The sequence below is a fragment of the Lissotriton vulgaris genome, chromosome 7 (genome assembly GCF_964263255.1).
Source record: "Lissotriton vulgaris chromosome 7, aLisVul1.2, whole genome shotgun sequence".
NCBI classification, from domain to species: domain Eukaryota; kingdom Metazoa; phylum Chordata; class Amphibia; order Caudata; family Salamandridae; genus Lissotriton; species Lissotriton vulgaris.
In genome coordinates this window covers 1,364,210,253-1,364,229,573 of record NC_141695.1, presented here as the reverse complement: position 1 = coordinate 1,364,229,573, position 19,321 = coordinate 1,364,210,253, and positions in this window count along the sequence as shown.

Genomic DNA, 19,321 nt, shown 5'->3' with positions numbered 1-19,321 from the left:
AGATACACTCTTATTCTGAGGGAGCAAAGTTGTCATGTTTATGCGGTTGTCGGAAACTGAATCCCTTCTTGTCTGAGCCAGGGGAGCTTGTCCCTCCCTATTAATTCTAGAAAGTTTCCAGTGACCTCTGAGCTAGCTGGCGCGAACCTAAATTAAGTTTAACATAGTCAGTAGAGACCTAGATGACCTCAGTCCTACGTCTACACGGCTGTTTGTTATTCCAATGCGCAGAGCCTAATGGGAAAATAGGAACTACACTACAGACAGTGATTGAAAATGGTCTGTCGAGGGTTACGATAGCGGGAATGCTGGCCAGAATTGCCTTCATGGGCAAGCTTTTATGGGGCTTCATGCCTTCAGCCGGGGAGCTGGGGAAGAGGATGTTAGAGGGATGGGCAAGGGAAAGGAGTCGCCGGCTGAGGATGTTTATGTGTAATGTGCTATGCTGATTATTACTATGTTGTCCATGCCTCATGCTTTGTGCTAAGTGCACTCTTTGCAGTAGTTACTAGTTGTCCTCCCTAACTCTTGTTATGTACTGAGTATGACAGTGGCCCGATTGGCCTGGTGATTTATGCAAATACCTGTAAATACATGACAAGTGCCTGGTGGCACAGTGTATATATGTGATATGTTCTAATGTGTTTTATGGATAATACAAAGGCTATTTTTATATAACCTTGTGTGGAGTTTCTTTTGTGGTGTGCATAGTATGTCGCTGTTGTGTGAGTGTTTTGCACTAACGCTTTACACAATGCCTCTGGGATAGACCTGACTACTCTGTCAAGCTACCAAGGGGGTGAGCAGGGGTTATCTTCAGTGTGTAACTCCCTTGACCTGACTAGAGTTGTGGTTTCTATCTGGCTTAGACACTTGCCCTAGCCAACCAGAAATCTCATTTCTAACACGTCCGAATATATCAGCATGTCCCATTCGCACTCCTTCGGAGTGATCATTGGAATGCCATTGGAATCCTCCCAAAACCTATGCCTCACATGCAGGTCTTCCCTTGTGCTTGCGGAGATGATGAGGCAATGAAAGTCCTGCTAAGGACATGCCCAAACACCGACAGAAGTCCCACCCGTCCTGACTGTTCTACACGCAAAATTCAATTTACCTAGCAAGTCCGGCACCTCCATGATCGCCACTTTGGGTTTTTCCAACATTGCGTCTAATAAAATCTGAATTTGCACCTTCTTGTCAAGCTCGAGACACGCCTACATGGATATAAAATCCAGTTCAATGCCCAAGAATGAGAGCGGTGTTACCATCCCCATTGTATTTTTTTTTTTAGCCAGTGGCACCCGATGTGACCCATGACCTCTTGAAAACTTGCCAACTGCTGTTGACAGCCCGCAGAACGGGGTAGCCCCCCAAAAGAAAAGTCTTGATAGAGTGCCACAGTTTTCCGTGCATGACAGGAAACCCCAGTGTAGGAAGGAGCTGAACCGTTCAACAGTGCACAGAATTAGCACAGCCCATGGGTAAAACCTTGTCAATATATCAATGGCCTTCACATTGTGTGCCCACCATCTGATAATCCTCTGGGTGTACTGGCAACAGCTGGAAGGTTTACATAATGTTGCCTTTCTCCATGAGTGCGCCCCTACGATCTGTTTCACCAATGCTATAGCCGCATCCACCAAGGTATTTAATACCAGCGTAGCTTCTCCCAGGATAAATCATTAACAGAGATCCCTCCTGGCCATGACAAGTGTTGTATTAGTTGAAATTAGCAACTTTCCTTTTTTGGCCCAACCCCAATAGGCAACACAATCAAATTGACCATAGGCCAGTTCCTGAATTGACACCATGTCCTCCCCTGATTCCTGCTGCTTGATTACCCTGCTGTGCACTGTAGGTGCATTGATGTTGATCCTACTGTCTTGCCTGTGTACCCTGTCCTCTACCTCCTGCCCCATAGCACTGCATGAGTGTGTGTCTGCCGGCACACTTGGAACACTTGTACCGGAACTTACAGTAATCTCTTATACACTAGCATTTATTAAAGTGCCAACAGGTCCCAATTGCTCCTCCCTGTGTCTTGGCCACCATACCCAACCTCTGGTGGGGTGGGGCTGGAAGGGCCGATATGCGGCAGCCAACTGGCAGTATATGTTGTTTTCCCGAACTTTACTGACCCCTTCATCAGTGTCAATTTCTCCCCATTTTGCCTATGGGTAAATGCTAATCGTGCCTGAAATTCCTCGTCGTAGTGTGCCCAGGAGGTTTGTGATTTGTGCCTTACATATCACGTCCATATATTTAAATAAGGAAACACACTATTCCGGGTATTGTTCACAATATATGCTTGCGAAAATTAGAAAAGCCACCGTCCAATTTTCTGTTCTCGTAGGCCCCCTAGGCCATTTAGACAATTCAAATTCCTCCTCTTTTGACCCTTCTTTCGCCCTCAGTTCCCAGTGGAGGAGCTCCAGCTTCTCCACGTGCTCCCCTTTTCATATTGTCTTCCTGGTTGTCAGCATTAAGTGAGCTCCAAGCAGCTTAGTCACCCCCATATACGGCAATTTCTTAATCTCCAAACTTTTTCGCTCCTGTGTCCTCTGCCCTGTCTTCCCTTGTACTTCCTTCTCCTCTGCCTTCCCTTGTGTTATGTCCTGTACTTTTTTTGACCCTGAGTCTTGTGCCTTTGTCCCCTGTCTTTGTCCCCTTACCCCTCTGTCTGTATCTGGCCTACCCCTGATTTAATCTTATCAGCATGCACTTCTGTACTTACGCCAGCATCTTTCACATACCGTCCTCTAAGCAAACATCTGTCCCAGCTACCCTCATCTCCCTCCGCATTCACCCCCCCCGGACACCTTGCGTTTGCTTAGTGTAATATCCATAGCCCCTCCAGCACCCTTGCCTGGTGTCAATGTCGGCCTCCTGCCTGGATCCAGCCGCCTAACTAGTTGTGAAGGGGCTCCACCAGCCAATTCCTTCCGACGTGTTAGCAGGCCACCGTGACGCTCCTGCCATAAACTAGGAACAACTGCATTATGTGACTCCCCCATGCCATTAGCTTACCACCTGTTTTCTTCCTCTTGTACCTCGTCATCCACCAAATCACCTTCTTCTAGACTCATTTAATTATAGGCCAACCGTTCCTGCCCTTCACCTATTTCCCAACACCCCCTGGGCACCATGCCTTGCATATCCAACCTGTCATCTGCATTCAATTCCAGCCCTACATCAATAAATGAGGGAAACCTTGGTGGTGTGTGATGCCTTCCCGCCGATCCCCCATCTGTTGCCACTTGATGCTGCTGCTCACCGGCAGAGGAGCCGCATTGACCTGCCCGGGTTCATGCACTACCAAGGCCACCCCAGACCTTCGTGTGGCAGTGTTGTAGCCGTTCTGCAAGTGGTGGCCTGCTATGTTAGCAGGTCACACGCGGGTTGCACAGCTTGTACACTTTGGTATTTCCAAATTAATACTCATCCACCATAGTAATCCAATTTTCATCATTTTTTATTTCCTTCATTTTTATCTTATCTTGTCGTTTTTTACGAAGCATCACTTCAAAAAGGTGAAATTCATAGTGTTTTTTAAGTTGATCACATCCAATGCATTGCCCATCCAGGCCTATACACGAATATATCTTGAATTTCAAAACATCCACCAGTTACGATATTTTGTCTTCACTCAATGCATTTCGGTTTTTAAACCTTCTTCAGGAGTATCTACAAATCGTAAGAATATCTCTATTAACATCAGATAACATGTGCACCCCACCCAAACAATAAACATTGAATGTATACATCATTACCCCACAACCCTACTTCCGTTACATCATCATTCCATAATTCTCAAAATGATCTCAACTTAATCTTGAAATGTGCCGTCTATTACATCTACACTTATTCCCTGTTTTTCACAAACTATATGCTCTATGAACTTTCTCCCCTAAATCAACTACCCGTTGAAAAACATCCCTCATCCACCTTCCATCTTCTCCGCCCGATTTACCAGAGTCTCCCTTCCTCCCCATTCCTTAACCGTATTTGATTTGAACACCTTTTCCATCCCCTCGGCATACCTGGTGTAAAATCCCTCACAGCACATCACCCCGTTCTTCGCTGCTGCGACTTGTTAAGAACCAACATCCTGTTTCTCACAAATTTAGAGCCGTTGTTACCTGCCCCTCCTTTCTAATCACAGGTGCAAACCATCACGTGTTCTCCCGTATCCACCCATGTTTCCTCCAAAGCCTGCCTTCTGAAACTCACAGTATACAACCCAATCCCACTTTTCCGCTTATGTGTATGTTATTCAAATTAAAAACAAGACATCAATACTGTGTTTAAAACAAAAAACAAGTGAACAGTAAAACAATCCATATGCGAGGTTTCCCAGTAAACCGATCGTGGCGTGTCTCTTTTGACGTGAGGCATTCATCTTCTTTTTAGTTACTTTTTCATCTTTATTCTTGACCGGGTGCTAGCAGGGGTGAAACGGTAAGTATTACGACACGACAAGTAGTGTCCTGAAGCACACCTCATGTATTCTATGTTTCTTTTTTAGTAATCACTTGTAGTCAATTTTGCGTGCAGCACCCGTGAATGGTGCGCCGTTCCTTTCTATACACGAATATATCTTGAATTTCAAAACATCCACCAGTTACGATATTTTGTCTTCACTCAATGCATTTCGGTTTTTAAACCTTCTTCAGGAGTATCTACAAATTGTAAGAATATCTCTATTAACTCACAGTACGCAACCCAATCCCACTTTTCCGCTATTATGCCCTGGTGTGAAAGGAACGGCGCACCATTCACGGGTGCTGCACGCAAAATTGACTACAAATGATTACTAAAAAGAAACATAGAATACATGAGGTGTGCTTCAGGACACTACTTGTAGTGTTGTAGCCGTCCCACGTCGCAATCCGGCCGGCTGGCCACCAAGACCCTGCCGGCTCTTTTCCTCGGGTCTCTGAGCCACATAACACTCTCCAAAGTCTGCATATCGGCCTAGGCGCTGATCCTGAAAAATAAAGGGAAGATCCATTGTAAGTGTATTTAAATCCCCGCTCTTCACCCTGGTCTGGCACCCAATGCCAACTTCCGCCACATAGTTCATCCCAACTACCCCCTACGCCTTGTGGGCCAACTCGCACTTGCTGCCCTGTCCCAAAAAACATCTTCAGCCCCCTCATCCCTCTCCCGCTGAGTGACCCTCTCTCCTCGCTGGCGCTAGGCATGAGCGGATTTTGCGGATTGGCAATCCGCGAATTTGCGGATTTGCGAACTCGCAATCCGCAAAATCCGCGAATTCCCGCGAATTTGCGGATTTTTTTTTTTTTTGTGTTCGCCCGTGTTTCTGCCAGTTCGCGAGGGTTTTTACAATTTCGCAATTTGCGAACTTACCTGTCGGGTCGCAAGTTTTGCGAACTTGTTGTTTCTACGTGTCCAACCTGTTTGGGACACTCTTCTTCATCACTGCCACTCTCTGTCACCACTGCCACTCTCTGACTACTCATGCCACCCTCTGGCCCACCCATGCCACCCTCTGTTTCATCACCACACCCTCTGGTTGTCCAGTGTACATTATTTTCGGCAAAGCAAAGCACACCTTCCCTGCCTCAAGTGACCTGAATTAATTTGGGGCTGATTAATGTGTCACAGAATATTTTTTTAGCTGGCACCTGCTTCCTTAGTGCGCCCTGATTAGTGATCTTTTGCACTTGCTAAGTGCTTTCATTGTTGCAAAATTAGTTACAACACCTGCCCTGCCCCAACTGACAATAATGAATTAGGGGCTGATTAATGGATTTTAACTTCCAGCCTGGCTCCTGCTTGTCTCCCTTAGCTGTAATTCATGACCTTTGTGGCATATGTGTAACTATTCTGAGGTTCAGAGCAGGGTCACATAATAGTTTCAACTGGCAACTGAACTCTGGAGGGGCCCCTCAGGAAGCACTACAGGAAATGGCTACTAATGATGTGCCTGAACTTTTGAACCTGGTAAGTAGTTACTTTCAGTTTTGCTTAGATCGTATTTCTGCAATTTCGCACTTATTCGCGGGGCGCGAACTCACGCGAACAGTGCGAGCAGTGCGAGCAAAATCCGCTGCTCGCGGATTTGCGGATTTTGCAGGAAATTCGCAAATCTCGCGGATTGCGGATTTCCCGAAAATCCGCAAAATCCGCGAGCGGAACGGATTTTCCGCCCATGCCTAGCTGGCGCAGACTCCTCACCTACGCTTTGTCGCATGTAGATCCGGGCCGGGGTCCGCACCCCAAATCTCTGCCACTCCTTCATCCCCCTCTCTCCGTCCTCTTCCCCCAGTCTGTCCTTGTCACTCCACTCCAGGACTTCAGCTACCAACGACAAAGCTGGGCCTGTCACATATTGCTGAACACCTCCCACAGCGTCTCTGAAGCCCCATCTCCATGTCCCATACTGGACCCTGTTGGGTTCTGATGCATCCACCCCCCTCCTCGTCCCAGAAGTATTTTAAAGCTCTTGGGGCCCTCTCTAACCACCCTTCAGTTGATAATGCCACTGGTGCCCACTTCACTGCCTCCCTGTCTGCATCTGCCCCCTTTCCCCTTCCCCTTGGCTCCTGTGTCCGCACAACTCCTCCTTTTGCTGGAAGGGAGAGCCATACTGCTGCTGGGTCCTATGACCACCTCTCTTCTGATAGAGCGCTTTCAGCACTCTATATTGTATGGGTGCACTAAACTCATGGTTAAAACGCATATATTCTTATTGTTTGCTGTGTTTTATGACCCTTAACATTTTCAGCAGAATCATGTAAACATTCATTGTAGTGAAATTCTATAGTATGATTATGTATGTATCATAATACCTACATATATAAAGCGCATGAGAGCCTTATAGTCTCATAATGAAACTGTGTTTGGTTTAAGTTGCCGGAGTTCCTAGGCCGAAGATTGTAGTTGTTTTTGAACCTCCTTGGCCTCTCGTGAAATAAATAATTAAGTGCATGTTGTTTTCGAGAAATAGCAGTGTTCTCATCCTACTGCAGGTGAAGGAATGCCAACTAGTTATTTTCAGATTGGAAAAGATGCAAGGAACGCTTTGAAGAGGGTTGGAAGCGAGAAGGGAGGACGCCTTTCGTGTCTGGCATCCTTGGGAGCCAAGGTCGACTTGGTGAGCAAAGAAAGTTAATTAACAGATCATGAAACTCGCTGCATAGAAAAAGTTGCAATTGAATGTTTTACCAGGATGACTCAGTAACAATTGAATTCTATATTGTATGATGTGTAGGGACAGAGACCCCAGGATTCTGCTAGCTTCCGGAGAGAAAGGAGCATCTTACAACTAGCTCCTAGCCTTAAGAGTTTCAACCCATTTGAAGTGAGTACTTCTTAGGAAGTCAACACGTGCTGACACCTTTGGTACCTAATGGGAGAGTATTAGATAGCATTTCCTTTTAGTATAGTGTAGGGACAGATTGTTTATTCCAATGACGAGAGATCTAGACTCTGCCTCCATTTTGAGTTGTATTCTGATCCTGGACTTTACAATTGTTTTCTTGTTGTGCCGAATCATTTATATTCGTAGAATCAGCTCTGTATTAATTTTCCTATATGTATATGTGTTGATTTTGCGCTGTGTATACATCTTATTATTCTTGGCCTTATAGTAAATTGACAAACTCTAAAGACGAAGTCTGTGGTCCTTTCAGGTATGGTATATTGAAGTATTGTTATGAAGTATTTCTTCCCCTCCACTACTTTTAGTAGGTCAATAAAAGACCATCTGCACTAAATTCTAGGAAGCGGACAGGGGTGCAATTTAGCGTAATCAAATGGTAGCAGAGGATGGTTTACCTCTACAAGGTGTAGAGTAGGAAGAATAGAGGTTCTGATGCAGGAGACGTATATCGGCGAAGAGTGGCAGAGACCGGCGGACGTTGACGGTGCGGCGGAAATAGGGGCGGCGTGAGTATGAAAGATTTTGTGTGGTGTGTTAGATTGGGGTGTGTTATATTTGTGTGATGTTTTACAGAGTTGAGATGCATGTTGAGTGATTGTGGTTATTGGTACTGGTCTGAACACGTGTGGATCAGGTAATTTGGTGAACGGGCTCAAGAGAAGCCCAAGATCGCGAGATAGTGTTGTATTGTAATTGTCTGAGTAAATTGTGGGAGTCGTGAAGCGCTATCGACTATTCACTTGTGTTAGGGAACTTTGTGTGAGTGTGGGAATATATCGCGGTGAGAAACCCCAGGTATTGGGGGTAGATCGCAGTGATTAAGTGATCAACGCTGGCCGGGGGTCAAAGCGGATGCATGTTCTTGTGTGAGTGTTCTATCGATCTTCAAGTGGACAGACAATTACTTGTTTTATGTAGCTTCAAGTTATTCATAATAATAACAAAGCATTTGTAAAGCGCAATTGTTACGCCATCTCGTCGTGTCCCCGCGCTGACTGTGACTGTGGTAGGACCGGTTACTTAATTAATAACGTTGGTTATAAAGTTACTTGTAGCGCAAATGTGTGAGGGAGTGTATAAAGTGAAATTGTAAAGGCGGGTGAGCCGCTGCAAGGCGTGAGCAGTGACGTCAGTGCGTGCCGCGCTGGGATTGGTCAGTTGGTGTATCGCTGCGCTTGGATTGGTTGCTTTGCGTCCAAAGCCGAATATTGGATTGTGGGTTGCAGATCGATCGCTTTTCAGGATGCTTTGTTTTAGGGTGTTGAAAGATTTGTGCAGAGGCGATACAGGGGTGGTGACTCGGTCGGAGAGGAAGCTCCACCGGAGGACACCCCAGCACATTATCTGGCAACGAATGTGGGCTTGAATACAATTGTTTGGCTTCGGAATTTACATAAAATCACAGAGAATGAGGGGGATTGGCTTTCCCTCGTTATGGGTCATTTCGTATGGAGGTCCTGTATCAACTGAGGGGGGGGGGGGGTGATGGCTTCCCTTAAACCTCCACCTCGACCCACACAATTTGAGGCATTAGATGCTTGGATGAGAGCCGCATAAGAGAAGAGAGGCTTCACAGGGACGTATGAGGAAAGCGATGAAGGCATATCAAGATGCTAGATGGGATGCACAGCTGAAAAAATGGAGAGTAGACACCATAGAAGGAGAGCAATTGTACCCCTTTCGGTTGTTAGCAGGCGGGTCAGAGGGAATGAGTAAGACAGATGATGATAGGGATACAGATAATAGTTTTCTTGACAGGATTTTAGCAGAACATCCTCCACCTTGTGACTCTAAGTCAGAGGCAGAGAAGTTTACACCCACCAGAGGAGACTGTAGGAGCAAGACAATTGGGTTCAGAGGAACAGGCAACAGGAGTCAGAGGAAAGATTGCAATGGTACTGATTCCAGGAGGGTCAGGGGGATGAGGTACCCCAATTATGAACCAGCACAACCTGCAGGGAACATACAGTTACCAGATGTTCTGTCAGTGCCACTCACAATTGAACCAGTGGTCCCCATATATATACTCCTATAGATAGACAGAATGACAGTCAGCAGTATACAGGTGAAAAGGAAGACACAAAGTCTAGAGGGAGTCTTACAACTACTGGAACAGGTCTAGGTCAGGTACCCGTGGATTATAGTACTTCACTGCCTGCTACTGCAGATCCGTCGAGAATGGACAGTGGGTCCGAATGAAGACCGACAGGAGCCTTTGCAAATTCAAGGTCAGACCTTTGAATGTGGGTTCAACCAGTGAGAGAGACAATGCTGCCGAGAGAAGAAATGATGAGATCAGAACCTTGTAGGGTACTGTTTGGGCCACAGGTTGTGTGTGCAGGTAACCATTGGGGAAGTAGGAGCTAGGATAGAGAAGATCGTTCAGCTTCGAGGAGGGAAGAAGGAGCAATACCAAGGAGAACACAAAACTGTGACAGAGAGGACTCAGAACGGGAGAGAAATCAGAAAGTGTTACAGAGTGCAATAAAAGAACCAGTGTTCGATGTGGTCAGATTAAAGGTGGAATTAGATGAAGTGGTTGAAGGGAATCTGCCTTTGAAGAGAATTGAGACTTATGACCCAAATGAACTGTTATTTGTAGCCAAAGACATTACACGAAAGGCAAAGCGGGCTTATGATGCACTATGGCAGTTGATTTGACAAAGACCAAGATGATGCAGGGTTCTTGCAGGCTTCATTATACAGACAAGGAGTTGGTGGAAAAGCGAACCTTTGAGTTGAAAGCCCAGATCAGAGAACTGGTAATAGGAATGCGAGCTTGGAAAGAACTAGACAGATGGGAAGAGAGATGGACCAAAAAGAAATGTGCCAAGACTGGGATAGGTAACCCTCCGCCTCCAGGGGGAGGGATGGGAGCTGTAGATAATTTTCCTTTCAGAGAAGTACAGAATGGAGGGTACGTACATGTGCCATGGAGCAGGGGTGATTTGTTGGCATTTACAAATGATTTTCCTCGGCTAAGGGAGAAACCTTCTGAGTGGTACAAGCAAATAGACCGGTTTGTTAAGATCTCGAAAGTGCTGAAGATTGATTTGAATACCTTGTTTGATATAGTGGTCCCGGCAGATTTGTGGGCTGCATGCAAAATTGCCATTGAGGGACCAACTGCAGAGCTACCTAGAGATTCAGTAACCCATGGTCCTTCACCTGATGTGATGAGGAAATATGAGCAAGTGATTACCTGGTTGCAGTCTAAGGTAGCTCCACAGATTGTTGATTGGCCTAAAATGGATCGTACGACTCAAGAGCCTAAGAAATCAGTGCACGACTATTACGAACGATTGTTATTGGCTTTTAAACAGCATGGTGGGTTGGACACTATTGATCAAAAGGATATGGGACAGTTTGTCTCAAAAATTGTGTTAGGGTTGAAATCTGAGATGAGTCTGATGATACAGCACCACCTGATATGCTGGCAGAATAAGTCGGTGAATAAAATATTGCTGTATGCCAAATATTGTAGTGATCAAGTGGAATCAGCACAAAAGAAATGGCAAGACAAGTTGATGTTGGCTCAGTTGAGAAATGCAGACAACATGCATGGGCTTGGAGGAGGAATGGGTTGAGGCAGAGGAAGTGGTAGAGGTATAGGTCAACAGATGGTAACCCACACAGGTCAGGGACGAGGAAGAGGTATGGACATGAGTACAAGTGAGTGGGTGGTACAACAAAAGAAAGTGACTGCCTGCCATTATTGTCACAAGACGGGACGATGGAAGCGCGAGTGTCGATTGAATCCTGCTAATCAATTCCAACATGAGCGAGAGGGACACATGTCAGAGACTATACAGACTGTGACTAGACCTGGGTCCCTCTATGGAGGTTGTGAGCTGCAGGTAGAGGAGCCACAGCCTCCCAGAATACCCATGTATAATCAGACATACCATCAGATGCCGTATTTTGAAATAATACGAGACCGAATCGATCAGCCTCAGGGTCCTTGGGGGTGCCAGAGGGGTGTGCAGGAAGAATGCCTGTTATACGCAGTACTAGAGGTAGATCAGAGCGGACCATTTATAGATGCAGATGTGAATGGATATCCTGTCACATTTTTATTAGATACTGGAGCTGCACGATCAACAGTAAGAACAGATGTGGTCTCCAACATATCTCTTTCTGGACAATTGAGTCAAGTAGTGGGGGTCAGCATTCAGAAAATGACCAATCCAGTTTCAGTTCAAAAGTCTTTATTTCGAATATCAATTCATAAAAGACAATACATAGCAAAACACTATTATTTTATAAAACCATTGCATCAATCATTATCTTAAAAGTATACCTCAGTTTAAAAAGATATTAAACAACCAATTCGATAGACAGTTTAATAAAGACTTCAAATTATAATAACAGTCCACTGTGTAAATAGTATAAAAGGATAAGCATTTAAAAGACAATAGGGTTTCTAGTTCGAATAATCCAGGCCCAGCCTAGATACTTGGCCACACCAACCACCACAATCTCAGATGTGTTTAAGCGAAATATCCTTATGGCTTCTAAGAACCCTTTGATTTCAAGATTGTTACATATGGGTTTAAGCCATTTCAGCCGCGGAACACGGTAGGCTGGGCATGCAAAGAAAAAGTGACCCAAGCTTTCCGGGTGATTAGGGCACCAAGGACAAGTATGGTTTGTGTTCCCAAGCCATTTGCCAGAAAAGGAATTAACTGGGAGTGATCCGACACGGAACTGATGGTATAGTTTCCGGTCGAGGGTTTTAGTGATCACATCCCAGTAGGATTCTAGAGCGGGGGACAGTTTATGAACCAAAAAATGCCCAGTTAGATTAGAAGCATCCGACTGGGCCACAGCTAGATGTTTTATTGAGGCCCAGTATAAATCCTTAAAGTCCTGTTTGGAGGGAAAAAGGGAAACCCCCGGGTTGGACCAAAGATGGTTAAGACCCATCTCTTCCAGTACAAATTTTACTTCCCTTAACCAGGGGATTTGGGAAGCCCCCCACAATGACCTAACTTCATCCAATTCCTTGGCGAATAGGCTAAGTTCTGGAGTAGTCCAGAGCCGTCACCATAGGGCCACCAGGCGGAACCGAGCCATGTCATTGAAGGGTTTGCAACCCAAATCTAGCAACAATGGTTTGGTGGGTGTAGATTGAGGTAGACCCACCAAATTACGCAAAAATTTGTTTTGTGCCTTAACGAGGAGAGACAGATCTTTATACCCCCACACATCAGCGCCATATAATATGGCAGTATTAATTTTAGCTTCATAAATGTTTATCACCGGGGCAATACGTTTGGTCAGTGACTTTTTTTGCTCCTGTAATGAGCAGCCCGAGAGGCGAACGAACTTTAGATAAAGGGCCTCAATCTGGGATTTCCAGCTAAATCGGTAGTCCAGGGTCACACCCAAATATGTCATTGAATCCACTTGTTCAATCAGGGTACCATTTAAAGTAATAGAGGTTTTAATGGGACTTTTATTACTAAATACCATGCATTTTGTTTTGTCAGTGTTGATCTGCAGATCATTAACCCTGCAAAACTCAGCAAACCTGCCGAGGGCTAATTGCAACCCTCTATGAGTTTTTGAGAGAAGCAGGGTGTCATCCGCAAAAATCAACATCGGATATTTAAACCCACCCAGAGATGGTGCATCGGTCGGGGTATCAGAAAAGAATTTTACAACCTGATTGATAAACAAAAGGAATAAGGTGGGTGCCAACACGCATCCCTGTCGCACACCGCGTGTAACTGGGAAGCTGTCAGTCACCTGACCTTGTTTTCCCCATCTCACTTTGGCAAAATTTTCATTGTGAAGTCTAATCACTAGATCAAGAAGTTCAGGTGGTAAACCCATGAGTCTAAGGGATTTCCACAATTTCTCTCTGGGTACTAAATCGAAGGCCGATTTGAGGTCCACAAAGGCGGCATAGATGGCGCCTCCACCCAGCTTGACTACCTTCCAAAACAACATATTAAGTCTAAAGACCTGATCTAGGGTACTGGTGCCTGCTCTAAACCCAGCTTGCATAGGGGACAGAATATTTTCTTGCTCCATCCACCCCTGGATTCTCACAAGTACCATCCTGGCAAAAATGACCAATCCATTAACAAATGCATTACCTGTGAGAATAGGGCCATTCCAGGATAAACATCAGTTTGTAGTGTGCAATACAAGTCAAGTCTGTCTTTTGGGACGTGATCTTTTGTGCAAATTAAATTGTATTATATCACACTCCAAGAGGTGTGGAGCTGCAAACCTATAATGATTATGCCTATTTCAAAATGGCAAATATGAGCATGTGTGCAGAAATGTTTGTGGTTCTCACAATAGCAGAATTGCCACATGATTTGGGAAACTCATTTGATCCGAAGGTTGGGATTTCACAGGTAGGATATAGGTTTAATCTGAGGGGTTGAACCTGTTAAAATACAGGTAAGACCGAATGCTGAGTTTCCACGAACCCCACAGTATAAACTGTCTTCAGAGACAGTGGCTGGAATAACTCCTGTCATTGAGTCTACGATTGCACAAGGTATTCTAAAGGAGATACAAGGAAATCCCTGTAATTCACCGATCATGGGACTGCAGAAGCCTAGCTCCAAGTATAGAATACTACAAGATCCCCGCAGGATTATTGAAATTGTGATTCCCTGTTGTCCTGTGGTACCGAATCCGGCTGTTATTCTCTTCCAAATATCATGTGTAGCAGAGTGGTTTACTGTCATAGATTTATGTCATGCATTTTTCTCCATACCATTACGTGAAGAGAGCCAATATTTGTTTGCATTCCGGATGGCCGACCATGTCTTAACATGGTTTAGAATCCCTCGGGGGTATACAGAAAGCCCCTCCGTCTTTAGCCAGTGTCTGAAAAAGAATCTTGAAGGGCTGGTGATGCCTCAGAAATCAGTCCTGGTTCAGTATATTGATGACCTCTTGGTTGCCTCAGAAACCGAGGCCACATGTAGGATAGACACAGTGGCTTTGTTAAACCATTTAGCAGAGAACGGACACAAGGTGTCCCCAAATAAATTGCAGTACTATTTACCTGAAGTTCAGTATCTGGGACATCTGATTGAGAAAAGAAAACGAAGGGTGTCACCAGATCACATAGAGGCGATCTTGCAAATGGGAACTCCGAAAACACAGAAAGAAGTCTGCATGCTTTTGGGCATGGCCGGCTATTGTCGACAGTGGATCCTAAATTTTTCCTTGCAAGCAAAGCTACTGTTAAGACTAACTCGGCGAGACATTAGTGATCCGGTACCATAGGATGAAGAATGCTTGACAGCCTTCAATGAGCTGCTAGAAAGCATATGTTGTGCCCCAGCTCTTGGAATGCCAGACTATAACAAAGCATTTTCGCTCTTCTGCTGGGAGAAGGAGGGTTGTGCATTAGTGGTCCTTGTACAGACACATGGGGTGCCCGTAGAGCAGTGGCTTACTTTTCAGCCACACTAGATCCGGTAGGTTTTGCGTTGCCTAGATGTCTAAAATCCGTTGCTGCAACTAGCTCCTAGCCTTGAGCGTTTCAACCCATTTGACGTGAGTACTTCTTAGGAAGTCAACACGTGCTGACACCTTTGGGACCTGATGGAAGGGTATTAGATAACATTTCCTTTTAGTATAGTGTAGGGACCGATTGTTTATTCCAGTGACAAGAGATCTAGACTCTGCCTCCATTTTGAGTTGTATTCTGATCCTGGAATTTACAGTTTTTTTCCTGTTATGCTGAATCACTTATATTCGCAGAATCGGCTCTGTATTGATTCTCCTATATCTATATATATTGATTTTGCGATGTGTATACATCTTATTATTCTTGGCCTTATAATAAATTGACAAACTCCAAAGACAGAGTCTGTGGTCCTTTCAGGTATGTTATATTGAAGTATTGTTATGAAGTATTTCTTCCCCGCCACCACTTTTAGTAGGTAAATAAAAGACCATATGCGCTAAATTCTAGGAAGCAGACAGGGGGGCAATTTAGTGTAATCACCTCTCTGCGGCCCTTTAGCAGACAGCTCATGTAGCTTTTCCTTCTCTCTTTCCCCCTCCTTCGTGCCTATAAACCTGTGTTTCCCCCTCCCACTCCACCCACTTCCATCTGCTGCTCACAAGAGCCAGATTCTGCCTCCTGAGCAGCCACGGCAGCTTCCCCCAGCACGGCCTTCTCTAGGCCTGTTGGTCATACCTTGGACCCGCTCAGCACCCACAAATTACAGCGTGGGCCGCCCTGATGGGCCTTTCCCAGCGTGCGCGCCTCGAACACCTCACGGGTCACTCTCCTGTCTACAGAATGGCCCTTTACGCTTCCATGCTGCCTCCCATCATAACTCCGGTCACATTACGGAGTTGAGAATCGCCACCCACACACTGCTCGCTTTATGCCTCGCCGGTCGCGCCATGATATGAGCACCCGAGGTAAGCAAATCCAAGCATCCCGTCTCCGTGAGCGGGCGTATGGCCTCTGGCCGCCTGAAGTCTTCCATCAATCTTATACTCCTACCACACTTCTTCGCAAGCAGAAACCTAATTAATACTTCGCAAGCGGGGAAAATTCACAGAAAAATCACTAGCTGTTACTGACGGTCACCATGTCACCTACCAAAATGGTGAGTGGACATATAAAATGGGTGCATATATATTGGTCATGAAGCCCAACATAGCCTAGTCCATAACTAGCCCAAAGAAGCCCAAATGTATCTTGGGCTGTCCCATTGTTGCATACTCCCTGGGGAGCACACCTCCCTTTGGTAGGCTTCCCCCCAAAGCCCATTTTCACAACAAATGTATTCACTGGTCTGAGATCAGAACAGTTATTAAAAAAAAGAGAAAAAAATGGAGAAAAAAAATTGGCAAATATAAAGTGCTTTGGCGCTACCAGCTGTCGTGGATCCTTAGCGCTTTATTTTGGGGCATCCAGTTACGATGACAGGGAGGAGGGCCTGGGCAGCAACATTGAAAAGGGGTGAGTAGGAGGGGAACAACCAACATGGAGAAGGAGTGGGATGGAGAGAGAAGCCCAGATAGTAGGCGAATCATAACAAGAGCAGCGAACAGACACTAATTAAAGAGAATCAATCTGTGCTTGGTCCATGACCTACAGAAAGAAAAGGAAGTGCCGTTGGGTTTGCGCTGGCCAGTTAGGAAGCAGAAAAGAAGAGTGACCATGTCTTCAACAAATGTGAGCAAAGGGTGGACCCCAAGCATTTTACTGTAAACAATACCTCTCGCAGCAATAGTGTGTGTGCGCTGTCAGGCGAGACCTAAAATCTGTGACTGGCCGCTTATATTTTGTATGCGTAGGACAACTACATGTAATGTAAAAAAGTTGTTTGTCCTTGCTTTCATTTGTAGGATTACTGAACATCAGTAACAGCGATAAAGAACTGTTGAACCATAGCTTACATGTGCCCTGAGGAGTGCCTCTTGTGTGGATTGGTGGCCCATACCCTGTACCAGGGGACTTGGTTGTTTACAGGAGATCAGTAGCAATGTCAAGAACCAGTGGAGTGAACAGCACACCAGGATGGAAAGAAATTCATGGGTATGATGGCACAGTAAGTCACAGACGACAAGGGGATCAGTAGTTCTCTACCTTGTCTTCTTTTGTCTTGGTGCCGGTTGGGAAGTGCTCAATCTTTTAGTTTGGAGGTGGCAACATTGCCAGCCTGCATATCAATGCATGTCATTTACTTCACTGCAGTTTTTTAGTCAGATCAATTTCACGTCCTATCATCATGCCAACTTCATTTTGAGGAACCAGAATTACTCATTTCAGTGCCTTAACATCATTACTTCTATTACAAAAGTATACTATTACAGAAAATCATCTTTAAAATTATGCGCAAATCGCCTTAATCCTTGCATGTCTGCTAAATTTCATGTATTTTGAACTCATCGGAGCCATTTTGCTAAGTCTTGTACATTTGCACATTTTCTGCAAGGTGAAGGGAGAATAGACTCGTTCTGAGGATTGGAACCGTGAAGCGAGAATGTTAGTAAGTAGAGTCTGTGCATGTTTGTGTCTTCAGTATCTAAGTTCCAAGGACTAGTCACATTCTTTCTCGTGAGAAGATTCTGGCACCAGCTCATTCATTATTTTCATTTAGAAAAAAGTATCAATCGCAAGCTCTGGCTTCCGCTCTCTTGTATTGAGTGAAAACTGTGAAAAATGTGCTCTAAACATGGATTTTAGCATTATATGCTCCAACTGACTGCGGGCGGAAGCTCTGGTCTGTGTAAATGGCAATTGCTGCACATTCTTTTACTTACATAGTGGCTATTCTGCATTAAACACATGCTAGACTTTATTTTCTATCCCGAGTGTGTTTTCATTTACAGCCAGAGCATTGGCCAAGAAGTGTCTCAGTCAGGAGAAAAGGAGGCACTGGACCGGACTCCATTCGATGACCCAAGGCACCAGAGGGAAGGGAGATGTTTCTCCAGGTGATTCAGCCGGGACGCATTTAAGCGCCATGAACCAAATTTAGGTCATGCCTAACTTTGCTTACCGGATTTTGCTTGCATGGCCTTTGTTATGTGTTTGTCAGAAATATGTTAGAAGTGCACCAACATTTGTCATCTGGGTAGGAGAAGATGGGATAATAGACTGGCTGAGTAGGTAGGAAAGAGAGGCCAGAGAGGAAATCTGTGTATATGAATACACGGGTTGGAGGGAGACGGCTCTAGAAATAGTGTGTGAGGGAGGGAAAGATTCAGGAGTGCCTGCACCCAAAGCACAGACCTCTGAAGGCTGAATGTGTGAGAGAGAGAGACCCTCTGAGCTAGACACCTTGGCCCTTCCGCTAGTGCTAGCTCCTGCTGGCACCTGGTCAAAGATCAAATAAACGTAAGGAGATCTTTGGGTGTGAGTGTACGAAACCCCCTTCACAAAGAGACCAGTTAGAAAAAAATAACAGTACCCTGTTTTCCATTATTTTCTCCATGTTTCATGTGTGTGCTTTAACAACAGGGAATTGTGATGGGGTAAAAAAATCAAAACCTAGCAAGCCCTCACCAAAAGGGACTCCTGCCCACAGTATGGTACCACCAGTATGGCAAAACCACATGTAATAATTTAAAGGAGTGGGCGGGACTCACTAACGAGGATGAGAAGAAGTCCTTTCCTGAAAATAGTACCTTTGATATAGAGGGATCAGGGAATGTACAAAAGAAATTGAAGGATATTAAAAATAAGATAGATGCTGAGCAGTTGCTGATCTTCTTGCAATGGCAAGAGGAGGCCCATAAACGAAAACATGAATCCCAAGTTTGTAGTAAGCAAAAATACCTAGGAGAAGTTGGAACACCAGATTAAGTCGCTTTAGTGACGGAGTTAGGCTGTTAGAGTTGGGTGCGCTCCATCTGCTCCACCTACTCCCTAGCTAGCCTCCCAGATCCATGAGCCTCAAGATAAGGAAAAAGAGAGTGCGGACCCTAGGGAGGATGGTGCTGGATATGTTCTCCAATAAGGTCGGGATGCCAGGAGGTCGTACGCGCCTGCCAGTGCATGGAGCATATGGAGGTAATACACATGCATACATTCTGATGTGACAATAAATGTGGATGACAAAACAAGATGCCAATTCAACTACCGTGGATCAATCTATAGCCCTTTTGACCCAGTGAGGCGTAGAAACCTAGGTGAATAGAGTCCCTCAATTAAAAGAGAATACTTGAGACCAGGAGCAGACTGATTGGCTATGAGACATATTCCCTCACCCCATTTTAATGACGCCAATGACGAGGATCCCGCCCTGTTTTACGCCGGTACTTTCCTCACCTTGAGGTAATACCCCACATCCGGGGCAGAATTAGTGTCAATGTCCCTTGGACCACTCTGATGTAATAAATACACTGTAAGCAAAATAATGGGGAGGTGCCTACCCATGACATAGACAGAATTAAGGAGGCTTTTGA